Consider the following 16,852-nt stretch of genomic DNA (forward strand, 5'->3'; position numbering starts at 1 on the left):
GCCTACAAACAGCCAATGAAATAGTCACACGCTGCCCGAATGTTGCTCTGTGCCATTCCCGGCGAAGCGCTTGCTTGAGGTGATCAACACTTTGGTATTTTTTACTGTCAAACTTGCTTTTCAAAATACTCCAGGAACCGAGGAACCTCACTTTGTTACCATTCCTGGGTGGTGCGTGCTGAATGCGATGGTGCTGAGTCCTGTTGGAATGTCCAAGGTCTGCGGCCAAAATGTTTGCGTGCCCAAGGCTTTAATACACCCTCCAGAATATTTTCACGATAATATTCGGCATTTACTCTGATGCCACGGTCGATTAATACGAGCGGAGATCGGTAGTTCACCACTTTCGGTCAAACAAAGCAACTCTTTGGATCTTTTGTGTCTATTTTCTTTTTGCACTTTTTGGAATTGCAATGGCTTTACCCCGAGCTCGTTTTTCAGTATTTGCCGAATGGAATATTGCGATATGTTCAGCTCACAAGGCCCTTCTTTACTTTTGAAACCATTGCTGCTGATGTTTCTGTTTTCTTCCGCCCACTTCCTTGACGTCGGGCTACGCTACCAGTATCAGGGTATCGAGCGATGGTATGAGACACAAAAGATTTATTCACATTTAAATGCTGGAGTGCTCTAGCGATAGCCACTTGTGGTTTTCCAGCCAAATATAAAGAAATCACACTATCACGCTTGAATTCCATTATTATTTGATGTTCGTAATGGGCACTTCAACCTATGACGGAAAATTGTCTATGCAGGTCCCCTATACAACGGTACTTCCTTTTATTCCGTAATTTGATGATATTAGCGACAATATTCACCGGAATTGTCTCAAATTTCGTATTTGAAGTTTGGCATCGGTACTACACTCGGACTCAGAAAGTGATTCTATAAAGATTCTCAAAAGTAGCTATGGGTCTATTTCGTTCGGGCTGTCAGTTGTTGTAGTCCATCTTACAGCTAAATATAATCCAATGACCATCCAAACTGCTAGAATTCCTCCCTGTCCTTAACTCTCTTCACAGGCGTGTCGATTGGCTCTAATTGTGTGATCGGAAAAACATTTCTGTTTTTGGTTAATTAGAATCCCTAAATATTTTGCAATCATCTCCAAAAGCAAGAAGCCCCTCTTAATCTCAAAATTTTGACTCATCTATATGATTTGCTTGTCTACGATATTTGGCTATATTTGTCAACGAAATCAGCATAAAAAAGCCAGAAGTTCACCTGTAAGTAATGCTGGTATTTTTCCATACAAAATTAGTGGTCCGTTATGCGAGATTTCGTGTCCCTTGGTTTCTATTTGGGACCTTGATAACGGCTGCAAAATTAGGAAAAAATATAGTTGTTGGTCCATTTATACCCCGTAATATATTGCGGACATCTTTGACAACAATAGGCCTAGCCCTTCCGAGCCCAACCCCACCCTTGTGAAAATTTTCGTGAGGATCAGATGATATTTGCAATACTTATATAATATCGTCAACCTGTGTTGTATGGTGAACAAATATTACAAAATGTTATAAGTCAAATTGAAAAAATCGCATGCGATAAAAAATATGAAAATATAAAAAAAATATTCACAAAATACTACAAAATCTAAATAAACGTCATTATTGGCTTATTTTTCTGCGATTTTGTTAGATTTTGTACTTTTATGTCAAGAGGGCATTCTGAATTGATTTTGTCAAAATCGGTCTAGCCATTCTTGAGATATAAGCATTTTAACTAACATCCCCTTCCTTTGTATGTACACATTGTATATATTTCGCAATATATATCCGATATATTTACTATCGGCATCTACGTAACGATCAGAATTGACCTGTTCGTCTATTTGTGATTTCGCCGGGATTAAAAATATTGGCGGTTTATTAGAAATTTTGACTTTTATTTAACACAAAAGTTGTGGCCTATTTCACCCACTAAATATTAGCCGATGACCATCCAAATTGGAAGGCTTCTGCCCAGCCCTAAGCTCTAGCCCCATGCTAACTTCCGCTTCGATTGGTCTATAATTGCGACCTGTAGAGCAAGTGCAAAATCAGGAATTTTTCAGTTTTTGGTCCATTTCAACCCCTAAATATTATGCAATCATCTCCAAAAGATATAGGGTTCTATTCTGACCCTAGCCCCACCTCCATTCTCAATTTCGTGAAGATCGTACCATAATTGCGACCTGTAGAGTGATTACAAATTAACATGGACAGACGGACGGACAACATACATAGCTAGATTGGCTCAGCTCGGCGAGAGAGGAAGATCCATATATACTTTCCTATGTGGGAAACCAATGTTAATACCCCAATGTTAAGTCCTCCTCTTCATATAGCCCCAATATAACAGTTTTCATTAAAACTGTGTTTTTCGACGAATTTTTTTTTTTTAATTTTTCATGTTTCTTCCAAATGGATATTAAAAGTTAACTTATTTACCCTCCATTATTCTTGTAACTATGTTATTTATTATTTGGAAAATTGCTTTTCTATTTACATATCTTTTAGACCCAACGAGTTAATAGTTTTCCATGCATGCGTATTCTCAGTTTGGCCATCGTTCCTTGATACCTAATCTATTCAGGACCTCTGTTTGATTGTAAGCAGCTTCTAACGTATTTATTTATTTCTCGGAACTATTCATATTCGATATTTAACATAACTCTAAAACTTCTACATCTATAAACTTAACCTTCAATGGCTACAACATGTATAGGACATGGGGATAGGATCAGGAAAACTTGAATACTTTTTCCACACTCGCCAATGTTTGGTGTGCCAATGTGTGTGGGTGTGTGTGTGTGGTTATACATCCTGATGACGGCACTTAGTTATCTCATAATGTTAAATGCCAGGATTTTCTTAGTTTAGTCGTTGGCAAACATGGAAGGAACATGGTAAAAGGTAGAACAACAAAACTTAAAGGTGAAAACATTTTGGTTTTGTCTTGATGTTACACCTTTGTTCACCTCCAAACAGACACACACAGACACCCGTTGGTATGTTGCTTGGAATTTTCCCATGAAGTTTGTCTGTCGTCCGTCTATCAGCCATTCACTTGCTTGCGCTGTCACAAGTCTTGTACGTTTTCAAATCTATTTAAAATCTATTTAACGCTAGACAAGGATAAGCTTTAGTTCAGTCTTTCAATAGAGCACTGCCATAGACTGAACTTTGACAGGCAAAGTATTTTAAAGCAAATCCAGAACTTGTCGGTAATCATTTTGTATTCTGTTTGCATTCTTAGTTCGAATAGGGCAAAGAGAGGCAAGATAATGTTTGTATATACATGCGTATATATGTGAGAGCGTGTCCTTATTGTCTTAAGAGATTATTAGCACTGTGGAATTTTTCCAACAAAGGTTATGGCCTTAGAGTTATTTAGTTATGTTATTTTTTTCGAAAACCTTATATAGCAGGGCATATATAACAAGTGTCGACAGATATATATAACCCCACTTATGTCTGATAATAAAATATATTTTGACTTCATTATTCGAAATGTTTACCCTGATATAATTATTGCCACGTGCCAAGTTTGTGGATGTATTAAATCTGAAGAAATATTGAGATGTGCAATAATTACTTATTTCCAGTTTTGTGGGATTGATGGGAAATCGACATATTCTTAATTTTGGTGGAGTGCTGGAAGAAATATTGGTATGCAGTCAATGAGAATTTTGATTTTGCAAAATTCTGACCTCTTTATGGGAGAGGTACCAGAAGAAGTGGGCCGATATATACCATCTCTACATCTGATATTGATTAATAAAAATTTTGAGATATGCCCAGATTGAAAATAATCGGATGATCATTTCCCGTTTTATAAGCTTCATAGTTATTCAAAATTTTAACCCGTTGTGGGGGAGGTACCAGAAGAAGTGGGCCGATATTTTTATACCCTCCACCTTGGAAAGGAGGGTATATTAACTTTGTCATTCCGTTTGTAACATCCTTAAATATTCGTCGTAGACCCCATAAAGTATATACATTCATAATCAGAATAAAATTCTAAGTCGATTTAACGATGTATGTCTGCCTGTCTGTCCGTCTGTTGAAATCACGATACAGCCCACATTATTTGACGTAGAGCCCAAAAATTTAGCACAGCAATTTGTATTGTGTCTAGGATGGTTGGTATTGAAAATGAGATATATCGGTGCACGTTCTGGTATAGTCCCCATATAACGGTACCTCCCGATATTCGGTATTTCTATGGTTTTTGCCACATTTTTTCACTGATTTGTCTAAAAATTGGTATTTGTGGGCTATAATGGGTCATAGTTCGTGTGGAGAAACATTGTATGTGTAGGTCCACGTTTTGGTAAAGTACCCATACAACGGTACCTCCCAATATTCGGTATTTTGATGATTTTTGACACATTTTTTAAGAATTTCTTTGAAAATTGGTAGTTGTAGATAATAATAGGCCCCAGTTCGTGTGGCGAGTCATTGTAATTATAGGTCCACGTTTTGGTATAGCCCCCATATAACGGTACCTCCCGATATTCGGTAATTTGATGATTTTTGCCACATTATTTCACGGATTTGTCTGAAATTTGGTTTTTGTAGGTCATAATGGGTTCTAGCTCCTTTGGCGAAACATTGCATGTGTAGGTCCACGATTTGGTATAGCCCCCATATAACGGTACCTCCCGATATTCGGCATCTTAATGGTTTTTGTCACATTTCTTCTAATGTTTCCTTTACCCTAAGGTGGATGGTATTAAAAGTTTGACCTGACCGAACTCAATGTTTTTTTACTTGTTCTTCTTCACACCACATCTTGAGTTGGTAGAAATATTGGGATGTTGGAAATTTTCTTTACACCAGATCTTGAAATAATAGAAATATTGAGATATGACCAGGTTGAAAGTAATCGGATGGTCATTACCCGTTTTATGAGTTTCAAAGTTATTTAAAATTTGGACGCGTTGTGGAGGAGGTACCAGTAGGAGTAAATCGAAATCTGTCATCTTCACATCAAATCTTGGGTTAGTAGAAATATTGCAATTTGTGAAGTTTAGAATGAATCGGATGCTTATTTCGTATATTACGAGAGATATAACTATAAAAAATTGAACCCGTTCTGGGAGAGGTATCAGAAGGAGTGGTCCGATATATTTCGTCTTCATACCAGAGCCTGTGTTTGTAGAAATATTGGCATGTTGGAAATTTGAAAATAGTTGGGCTCTTATAAGATTTACGATTGTTCAAAACTTTGACGCTTTGTGGGGAAGGTACTTGATAAAGTGGACCGATATTGCCCATTTTCACACCTGACTTAGCACTGATACAAATATTAGGATTTGCAAAATTTGAACAAAAACAAGTAAGCAAAGGCTACAGTCGAGCGGGGCAGACCGTTGAATACCCTACAACACTATAATAAACAATACAGTTTATATAGGCGAGATACTCGGAAGAATTCCACAATATATTGTGACAAATAATAAAAGAAAACTATCAGGCTTCATTCTCTAATTTTCGAATAATAGCAACTTTAACTAATTTGCTCATTTCCAATTTATTGGAAGATGTTGCACGTAAATGGTCTTCCTAGATCTGGAACCAATATTTCCCAAACACCTATAATCTCTCAGAAGTGGCAAAAGATTAACATTTATTATTGGTTTTTGACTGAAACGCATCTATATGAGACACAGACATTTAACTATATTCTTCAACGAAATCAGCATTAACGAAATATTCAGAAGTGCGTCTTTCCTGTATTTGTGAATTCTCCAAAAAGTCACTGGAATGGACATTTTCGTATTTTGTCTACAAAAGTTGGCAAACTATTTCACACATTGAATATTTTTGGATGGCCATCCAAAACTGCTTGGCTTTTTGAAATGCCCGTAACCCCCATTCAAATGTGCGTGAGGATCGGGCAATAATTACGACCTGCAGACAATTTTGCAGTTTTTTTGGTCCATTTCAACCCCTAAATATATGGCGATTATCTCCAAAAAGAGTAGGCTTCTATTCTGACCCTCATCTTATCCCCATGCAAAATTTCGTTAGGATCGGGCCATAAATGCGATCTGTATATGTTATCCTGATATCCTAACTACTTAGTTTTGTAGAAATATTACCAAATGTTTAAATCAAAATGAAAATATGCCAAAAATGTGACAAAATTGAAAAAAATATGGGAAAATGTTAGAAATTCAATATTTTCATCTTTAGAGAGATATTTTTATGCGATTTTTTAGATGTTGTTTCTTTTCTGCCAAGAGGTAATTTTGAATTAATGAGAACTGTCGAAATCAGTTCATCCGTTCTCGACATATAAGAGATCTTTCAAGCATATCTTCTTTGATAGACATATATATCGCACATATTTTGCTATATATTCGATTTGTTGGATGTTAACATCAATGTAAACATCAGAAGTAACCTTGTCATGGCTTTGTGATTTAATGAAAAATTTAGCATTTTTTTCAACACAAAAAAATATGGTCTATTTTACCCGCTAAATATTATCCGATGACCACCCAAATTGGTAGGCTTCTTCCCCGCCCTAAACTGTAGCTACATGCGAAATTCCGCGTCGATTGGTCTATAATTGCGACCTGTATAGCTACTGCAAAATCCGACATTTTTTCAGTTTTTGGTCCATTTCGACCCCTAAATACTATGCGATCATCTCCAAAAGGAATAGGGTTCTGACCCTAGCCCCACCTCCATTCTAAATTTCGTGAAGATCGGGCCATAATTGCGACCTGTAGAGTGATTACAAATTAACATGGACAGACGGACGGACGGACATACATAGCTAGATCGACTCAACTCGGCGAGATAGGAAGATCCATATATACTTTCCTATGTGGGAAATCAATATTTCGAGGTGTTACATAATTTTTGGCCCAATCAAACTTATAATAATTATTTCTTGTTCCATAGCACATTATTTTTTATATCCTCCACCATACTATAGAGGGTATATTAATTTTGTCATTCCGTTTGTAACTCCTCGATATACTCATGTCAGACCCAACAAAGTATATATATTCTTGATCAGCGTAAAATTCTAAGACGATTTAGCTATGCCCGTCTGTCTCTCTGTCTGTCTGTCTGTTGTAATCACGTTATCTTTCGAACAAATTGAGATAGAAGACTAAATTTTTGCAAGCACGTATATTTTGCCAGTAGGCAGGTTAAGTTCGTAAATGGGCCATGTAGGTCGAAGTTATCATATAGCCCCCATATAACGGTACCTCCCGATATTCGGTATTTTGATGATGTTAGCGACATTATTCACCGGAATTGTTTCAAATTTGGCATGTGAAGTTCGTAATGGATACTGCAGCATAAAACACAAAATGGGCCATGTAGGTCTACGTCTTCGTATAGCCCCCATATACCGTACCCCCCGATATTCGGTATTTTGATGATTTTACCGAAATTATTTACCGGGATTGTTTTAAATTTCGCATGTGAAGTTCGTAATGGATACTTCAGCCCATGCCAGAAAATTGTCTGTGCAGGTCCACGTCTTCGTATAGCCCCCATATAACGGTATCCCCTATATTCGGTATTTTGATGCTTTTAGCTACATTATAAATAGATTTTTCTTCAAGTTTCGTATTTAAATATTGTGATAACTTATGACAAAAGTTGCCTATGCAGGTCCACGTCGTCGTATAGGCATTCCGTATTTTTAATATTTTAACAGAATTTTTAACGGATTTTATTTTTTTTTTTTTTGGAAATTGCCAAATTTGTACCAACATACAGCTTTTTTACTTGTTATGGAAAAGTTTACCTTTTGTGGGGGAGGTACCAGATGGAGTGGACCGATATTGGTCATCTCCGACCTCAATCTAAGCTTCGCGAGTTTTTTTGCGGACCAGCCAGAGAGACATACGGATCTATCTATCTACTCCAAATGCCCTGAAACGGATTTGGTCCAAAGAGACCTATGGTCTAAAACCATTATTTCGATTGGGCACGTTTTGGCCGAAACAAATATAAGGCTGAGGTTATAAAAATGCGGATCTATATAGAAACATTTTCTTTTCTCCCTTATATAATTTCCATAATATTGACAGTCTTTCATTTTTACGCCTTGAGTTCAATCAATCCATCTCTTAACATTGTTAGTAGCCAATGGATATAAGTCATATCCATGCATGCATTAAAACCAAACGAACAAGCTTTTAATATCCTGTGGGTTTGCGGGGAAAGAAAAACAACATCACAAAGTCCACTGTGTATAACACTTCTATTAGTTTCAGCTTCATCATTGTCAGTTCGCCCAGAATACTGGTGATGATGAGAATTTCATATCACTTTCTATCTGAAGAGCTGCTTCTTCCTCTCTCAATTTTCAGAAGCTATTCATCGTTGAAAACCAGCAGAAATGAAAGAAAAAAAAAACACCTTCACAATGAGAACACATTACCCACACCCGACCACCAAGGATGCTCCTCAAATGACTGAGCACGAAGGTAATATCATTGGAGTGATTTTTAGCCTTTGCTCGCACAACAACAACAACACTAACACCAACAAAGTTATCATCTTCATATCGAACAATGTCAGCAAGGCCATGATATCCATGTCATCACGTTCTTCCATTGCTTTAAGTCAGCGTCTGGGGAGTGAGTTGAATAAAATTGGCCAGCTACAAAGAGAAGAAGAAAAACAAAAGTAGTTTTTTTGTTTGTTTGTTTTGGTTTGGTTTATGTGCATGTGTGAGTATTTACTTAAATAATACCATGTTAAATATAATGTTAGGCAAAATATGTATGGACTATTGAAGGAGTGTGTGTGTGTGTCTGTATGAGTGGGAGTTCGAAGTCGACTGTTTGTTTGCTTCTTTATGAGCGTTAATAAGTATATTAAAAGTTAGTTTTTTCTTTGTCATGAAATAAGCTTAATTCCATCATCAAATGATGAGAAACACGTACAAATTTGATGAGCTCAAACATTGGATTCATTTATGTGGTTTCAATTTTTTTTCGGAGTAAATTGTTTATTAATTTTTTATGAATTTAATTGGGAGCGTTTATTAAACGATTATAAACTTGAATAACAAATTGTATTAAATTATAAATATTTTGACAAATCTTAATATTATTGATACATAAGACGCAATTATCGTGGATTTTTTGAAAAAGAAAATTCTTAAGGACTATCTGAATAATAATTGCCAATTTAAAAAAAATATTTTTTTCATGGTTTATCAAAACAATAACGACAATCTTACAAAATAGCAAAGCCGATTTTTTTTTAAATATATTTCAAGGACTCCCAGACTAATAAACGTAATTAAAACAAGTAAGCAAAGGCTATAGTCGTGCGGGGCCGACCATGTGATACCCTACAACACTACAATATGTAAGAAGCACCCTTATGTCCAAGTCCATTTTGTAAGATTTCACTTTTGAAATTTTGTCATGGAGCACTGCCCAGATATTTCACTTACCATTTTGCGCACTCCGTCGTGCTGTTAGTTGTTGTGGTCCATTTTACAGCTAAATATATTCCAATGGTCATCCAAAACGCTGGAATTCTTCCCTATCCTTAACTCTCTTCTCAGGCATGTCGATTGGCTTCAATTGTGTGATCAGTAATTTTTTTCTGTTTTGGTTTATTTGAGCCACTTAATATTCATTCACACAAAAGTAGTGGTCCATTCTACCCGCTGTCTTATTTGCGACCTTGTAACGGCTGCAAAATCAGGAACATTTTTAGTGGTTGGTCCATTTCAATCCCTAAATATATTGCGGTCATCTTTGAAAACAATAGCTCTCTCGAGCCTAACTCTACCCTTGTGAAAATTTTCGTAAAGATCGGACGATAACTACAATCTGTATGTAATAACCCCAACCCGTGTTGTAAGGTGAAAAAATTTTACAAAATGTATATTTCAATATTATAAGTCAAATTGAAAAAATCGCATGCGATAAAAAATATGAAAAAATAAAAAAATGTCAAAAAAGGTTGAAAATCTATAATAACACCATTATTGGCACATTTTTATGCGGTTTTTTTAGATTTTATTCTCTTATGCCTAGAGGGCATTCTGAATTGGCAAAATTTGTCAAAATCGGTTCAGCCATTCATGAGATATAAGCATTTTAGCTAACATCCCCTTCCTTTGAATATATGTATTGTACATATTTCGCTATATATATCCGATATATTTACTATCGGCATCTACGTAACGGTCAGGATTGACCTGTTCGTCTATTTGTGATTTTGACGGGATTAAAAATATTCGCGGTTTAATGGAAAATTTGATTTTATTTAACACAAGTGTCATGGCCTTTTCACCCACTTAATATTACCCGATTACCATCAAAATGGAAAGACTTCTGCCCAGCCTTAAGCTCTAGCCACATGCTTACTTCCGCGTCGATTGGTCTATAACTGCGACCTGTAGAGCAACTGCAAAATCAGGAAATTTTTCAGTATTTGGTCCATTTCAACCCCTAAATATTATGAGATCATCTCCGAAAGAAATAGGGTTCTATTCTGGCCCAAACCCCGCCTTCATTCTAAATTTCGTGAAGATCGGATCATAATTGCGACCTGTAGAGTGATTACAAATTAACATGGACAGACGGACGGACAGACGGACGGACGGACATACATAGCTAGATCAACTCAGCTCGCCGAGATAGGAAGATCCATATATACTTTCCTATATGGGAAACCAATATTTCGAGGTGTTACATAAGTTTTGGTCCAATCAAACTTATAATACCCCCAACACATAGTGTTGTAGGGTATAAAAGTTGTTCAAGAAGCTTCAAACCAAAAATTGTGATTTTTTTTTAAAAAAAAAGTGGCCCAAGAACTTTCTTATCAAAAATTTAGGATTGTTTAAATATAAATTTTTTAAGATCCTTCAGAAAAATAATCGTCCTTTAAAAAAAGACTTTCAAACTAATAACCCTTGATATTAAAACAAAAACAAAAAAACAATCAATCTTTCTTTAAAAAGAAGACTTTCAAACAAGGGTTATTCGTTTGATATTAAAACAAACCCAGGGAACTTCAGACAAATAACGATGGACCAGAAACAAATGACAGACCTTCAGACCAATAATTGTGAAATTAAAAAAAATAATTAATTTGCAAAGGCTTTTACACTAATTATAAATACTTTTCCAAAACTTTTTTAAGGATTATCAGACAGCAGACATTGTTCTTATACCCTACACCACAAGGTGGTCGGGGTATTATGTCTTTGTGCATTTGTTTGTAACAGGCAAAAGGAAACGAGATAGACCCACAGTTCCCTTTGGTGATCTGCATAGAATCACATTCTGAGTCGATTTATGCATGTCCGTCCGTCTGTCCATGTATTCTTGTGAACAAAATGCAGGTCGCATTTATTATCCGATTAAAATAAAATTTTCCAAACAACATTTGTTTGGCCCAAGGACGAACCCTATTGAAATTGGAGATAATCGGTAAAAAAAATGTGTATATAAATATAATCGGATGAACAATATATGGGAGCTATAGCTATATCTGGAACGATATATATATATATATATATATATATATATATATATATATATATATATATATATATATATATATATATATATATATATATATATATATATATATCGTTCCAGATATAGCTATAGCTCCCATATATTGTTCATCCGATTTGTTATTTTTGTCCTCCGCGGCCGTAATATGCACTCTGTAACAACAATATTTTGGGAAATATATCAAATACAGCTCAGAAATACATTCGCTAAATTTTATCGAGATCGGTTCAGATTTGGATATAGCTCCCATATATAACTTCGTCCGATTTACCTTTGATTGTGCACCAAAGGTCTAATATTTGTCCCAATTGCATGAAATTTGGCACTTACCGAATTGAGTCTAGAAGCTAGTATGTCAAATATGGTGAAGATCGGTTCAGATATAGCTATAGCTCCCATATACATTGTTCATACGATTTGTTGTATTTGTTACCCACAGCCGTAATATGCACTCCGCAATAACGATATTCAGGGAAATATATCAAATACAACTCAGAAATATCTTTGCCAAATTTTATCGAGATCGGTTCAGATTTGGATATAGCTTCTATATATATCTTTATCTGATTTCAAATTAATTTTGTACCAAATGGGCAAAACAAGTCCGAATTTAAAAGATACAAATGCTTCGGCATATTTAGTCCTTTGAACTTTAAATATATAATTATAATCATAGCGTGTATGATTGAATTCTCCCATAAAAAAACTTTTAATTGTTATGTGGAGCTCAACTAAATTAGCAATGTGGTGTAGGATATCATAACATCGGCCCGCCTGACTTTAGGACTTTCTTTACTGGTTTCTTATTAAATTGTTTTTCATGGAAAATAATACATTTATAAAAATAATTTATCAAGGACTAACAGACCAATATCGGTGGATAAAGAGAATTGTTTCAATCACCATCAGCCAGTTATTGGGATTTTTTTTTAAATAAATGCTAAGAATTATCATCAGTCCAATATTGAACATTAAAATAAAAATAATTGTTCAAGGACTATCAGACTAATGGTGTCTCTAAATCATTTGATATAACAACCAAAACGTGCCTCAACCAAATACCGGTTGTAAACCCTAGGTCTCTTTGGACAAAATCCATTTCAAAACATTTGGCTTCGATCTAGGGGTGTCCGTCCGTCGGTCTGGCTGGTTCGCACGATAATTCCCGAAGGGAGTGTTCGATTCGGTACAAACTTAGTACATCGTAAAATAAAATAATATGTCCAGTTCTCTTCAAACCTTTTTGTACTAACATTCGATTTAAAGTAAAGATTTAATATGTAGGTCCAATCTTTATGGTGCTCCCCCATAAATATACACACATATGAATGGCAAAATTGTGAGGCTAAATATCGGTTGGCAAACCCACCGATACTTCATAACTTGTTAAATCTTAATTATATTTCAAAAACTATTAGAGCAAAAATAAGTATAGTAGATTTTTTTTAAATATTAATGAATGTAATTTTGTAAAAAAAAATCAACCATAAAGGATTTTATAAAAAATAATATTCAAGGAACGTGAATTTAAAAAAAATATTTTTTTAAAGTCGAATAAAAGATTAATTGATCAAGGATCGTGTATTTAAGAAAAAATAATTTTTTAGGCATCGGATTTTTCAAGAATCGTACATTTAAAAATATAAATTAATTTTCAAGAATTGTGATTTTAAAAATCCTTTCAAGGATCATGGGTTTTTTTAGTATTTTTTCAATGACCGCGGATTTTTTTCAAATACTGCTTCAAGGACTATCACCAATATATTTTTAATATATAATATTTCAAGGACTCGCGAACGATGTCCGTCTGTCCAGCTGTGGACATCACTTTAGCTTCCGAACAATTCAAGCAGGTTGATAACATTTTACTCAGACGTGTGTTTGGTCTGCATGACTTTTGGTATTGAAAATGAGCTGTATATGTCCACGTTTTACTTCCGCGTCGATTGGTCTATAACTGCGACCTGTAGAGCAACTGCAAAATCAGGAAATTTTTCAGTATTTGGTCCATTTCAACCCCTAAATATTATGAGATCATCTCCGAAAGAAATAGGGTTCTATTCTGGCCCAAACCCCGCCTTCATTCTAAATTTCGTGAAGATCGGATCATAATTGCGACCTGTAGAGTGATTACAAATTAACATGGACAGACGGACGGACAGACGGACGGACGGACATACATAGCTAGATCAACTCAGCTCGCCGAGATAGGAAGATCCATATATACTTTCCTATATGGGAAACCAATATTTCGAGGTGTTACATAAGTTTTGGTCCAATCAAACTTATAATACCCCCAACACATAGTGTTGTAGGGTATAAAAGTTGTTCAAGAAGCTTCAAACCAAAAATTGTGATTTTTTTTAAAAAAAAAGTGGCCCAAGAACTTTCTTATCAAAAATTTAGGATTGTTTAAATATAAATTTTTTAAGATCCTTCAGAAAAATAATCGTCCTTTAAAAAAAGACTTTCAAACTAATAACCCTTGATATTAAAACAAAAACAAAAAAACAATCAATCTTTCTTTAAAAAAAGACTTTCAAACAAGGGTTATTCGTTTGATATTAAAACAAACCCAGGGAACTTCAGACAAATAACGATGGACCAGAAACAAATGACAGACCTTCAGACCAATAATTGTGAAATTAAAAAAAATAATTAATTTGCAAAGGCTTTTACACTAATTATAAATACTTTTCCAAAACTTTTTTAAGGATTATCAGACAGCAGACATTGTTCTTATACCCTACACCACAAGGTGGTCGGGGTATTATGTCTTTGTGCATTTGTTTGTAACAGGCAAAAGGAAACGAGATAGACCCACAGTTCCCTTTGGTGATCTGCATAGAATCACATTCTGAGTCGATTTATGCATGTCCGTCCGTCTGTCCATGTATTCTTGTGAACAAAATGCAGGTCGCATTTATTATCCGATTAAAATAAAATTTTCCAAACAACATTTGTTTGGCCCAAGGACGAACCCTATTGAAATTGGAGATAATCGGTAAAAAAAAATGTGTATATAAATATAATCGGATGAACAATATATGGGAGCTATAGCTATATCTGGAACGATATATATATATATATATATATATATATATATATATATATATATATATATATATATATATATATATATATATATATATATATATATATATATATATATATATATATCGTTCCAGATATAGCTATAGCTCCCATATATTGTTCATCCGATTTGTTATTTTTGTCCTCCGCGGCCGTAATATGCACTCTGTAACAACAATATTTTGGGAAATATATCAAATACAGCTCAGAAATACATTCGCTAAATTTTATCGAGATCGGTTCAGATTTGGATATAGCTCCCATATATAACGTCGTCCGATTTACCTTTGATTGTGCACCAAAGGTCTAATATTTGTCCCAATTGCATGAAATTTGGCACTTACCGAATTGAGTCTAGAAGCTAGTATGTCAAATATGGTGAAGATCGGTTCAGATATAGCTATAGCTCCCATATACATTGTTCATACGATTTGTTGTATTTGTTACCCACAGCCGTAATATGCACTCCGCAATAACGATATTCAGGGAAATATATCAAATACAACTCAGAAATATCTTTGCCAAATTTTATCGAGATCGGTTCAGATTTGGATATAGCTTCTATATATATCTTTATCTGATTTCAAATTAATTTTGTACCAAATGGGCAAAACAAGTCCGAATTTAAAAGATACAAATGCTTCGGCATATTTAGTCCTTTGAACTTTAAATATATAATTATAATCATAGCGTGTATGATTGAATTCTCCCATAAAAAAACTTTTAATTGTTATGTGGAGCTCAACTAAATTAGCAATGTGGTGTAGGATATCATAACATCGGCCCGCCTGACTTTAGGACTTTCTTTACTGGTTTCTTATTAAATTGTTTTTCATGGAAAATAATACATTTATAAAAATAATTTATCAAGGACTAACAGACCAATATCGGTGGATAAAGAGAATTGTTTCAATCACCATCAGCCAGTTATTGGGATTTTTTTTTAAATAAATGCTAAGAATTATCATCAGTCCAATATTGAACATTAAAATAAAAATAATTGTTCAAGGACTATCAGACTAATGGTGTCTCTAAATCATTTGATATAACAACCAAAACGTGCCTCAACCAAATACCGGTTGTAAACCCTAGGTCTCTTTGGACAAAATCCATTTCAAAACATTTGGCTTCGATCTAGGGGTGTCCGTCCGTCGGTCTGGCTGGTTCGCACGATAATTCCCGAAGGGAGTGTTCGATTCGGTACAAACTTAGTACATCGTAAAATAAAATAATATGTCCAGTTCTCTTCAAACCTTTTTGTACTAACATTCGATTTAAAGTAAAGATTTAATATGTAGGTCCAATCTTTATGGTGCTCCCCCATAAATATACACACATATGAATGGCAAAATTGTGAGGCTAAATATCGGTTGGCAAACCCACCGATACTTCATAACTTGTTAAATCTTAATTATATTTCAAAAACTATTAGAGCAAAAATAAGTATAGTAGATTTTTTTTAAATATTAATGAATGTAATTTTGTAAAAAAAAATCAACCATAAAGGATTTTATAAAAAATAATATTCAAGGAACGTGAATTTAAAAAAATATTTTTTTAAAGTCGAATAAAAGATTAATTGATCAAGGATCGTGTATTTAAGAAAAAATAATTTTTTAGGCATCGGATTTTTCAAGAATCGTACATTTAAAAATATAAATTAATTTTCAAGAATTGTGATTTTAAAAATCCTTTCAAGGATCATGGGTTTTTTTAGTATTTTTTCAATGACCGCGGATTTTTTTCAAATACTGCTTCAAGGACTATCACCAATATATTTTTAATATATAATATTTCAAGGACTCGCGAACGATGTCCGTCTGTCCAGCTGTGGACATCACTTTAGCTTCCGAACAATTCAAGCAGGTTGATAACATTTTACTCAGACGTGTGTTTGGTCTGCATGACTTTTGGTATTGAAAATGAGCTGTATATGTCCACGTTTTGGTACAGCCCCCAGATACCGGTACCTCCCCATATTCGGTATTTTGTTGATATGAACGACATTATTCAACGAAATTTTTTTAATTTCGTATTTGCACTTCGTAATAAGTAGTACAGCCTGTGACAGAAAATTCACAATGCAGATACTTTTAACAATATTAATCACCCAGATTTAGTATTTGCAGGTATCGGGTACTACAGTCTGTGATACAGCCAGGTCCATGTTCTTGTATAGTCCTCATATAACGGTAACCTCCCATAACCGTCAATGTATTTTTTTTAATTTTCAAATTATTTCCA

This window comes from Musca domestica, unplaced genomic scaffold (assembly GCF_030504385.1).
Source record: "Musca domestica strain aabys unplaced genomic scaffold, Musca_domestica.polishedcontigs.V.1.1 36, whole genome shotgun sequence".
NCBI lineage: Eukaryota > Metazoa > Arthropoda > Insecta > Diptera > Muscidae > Musca > Musca domestica.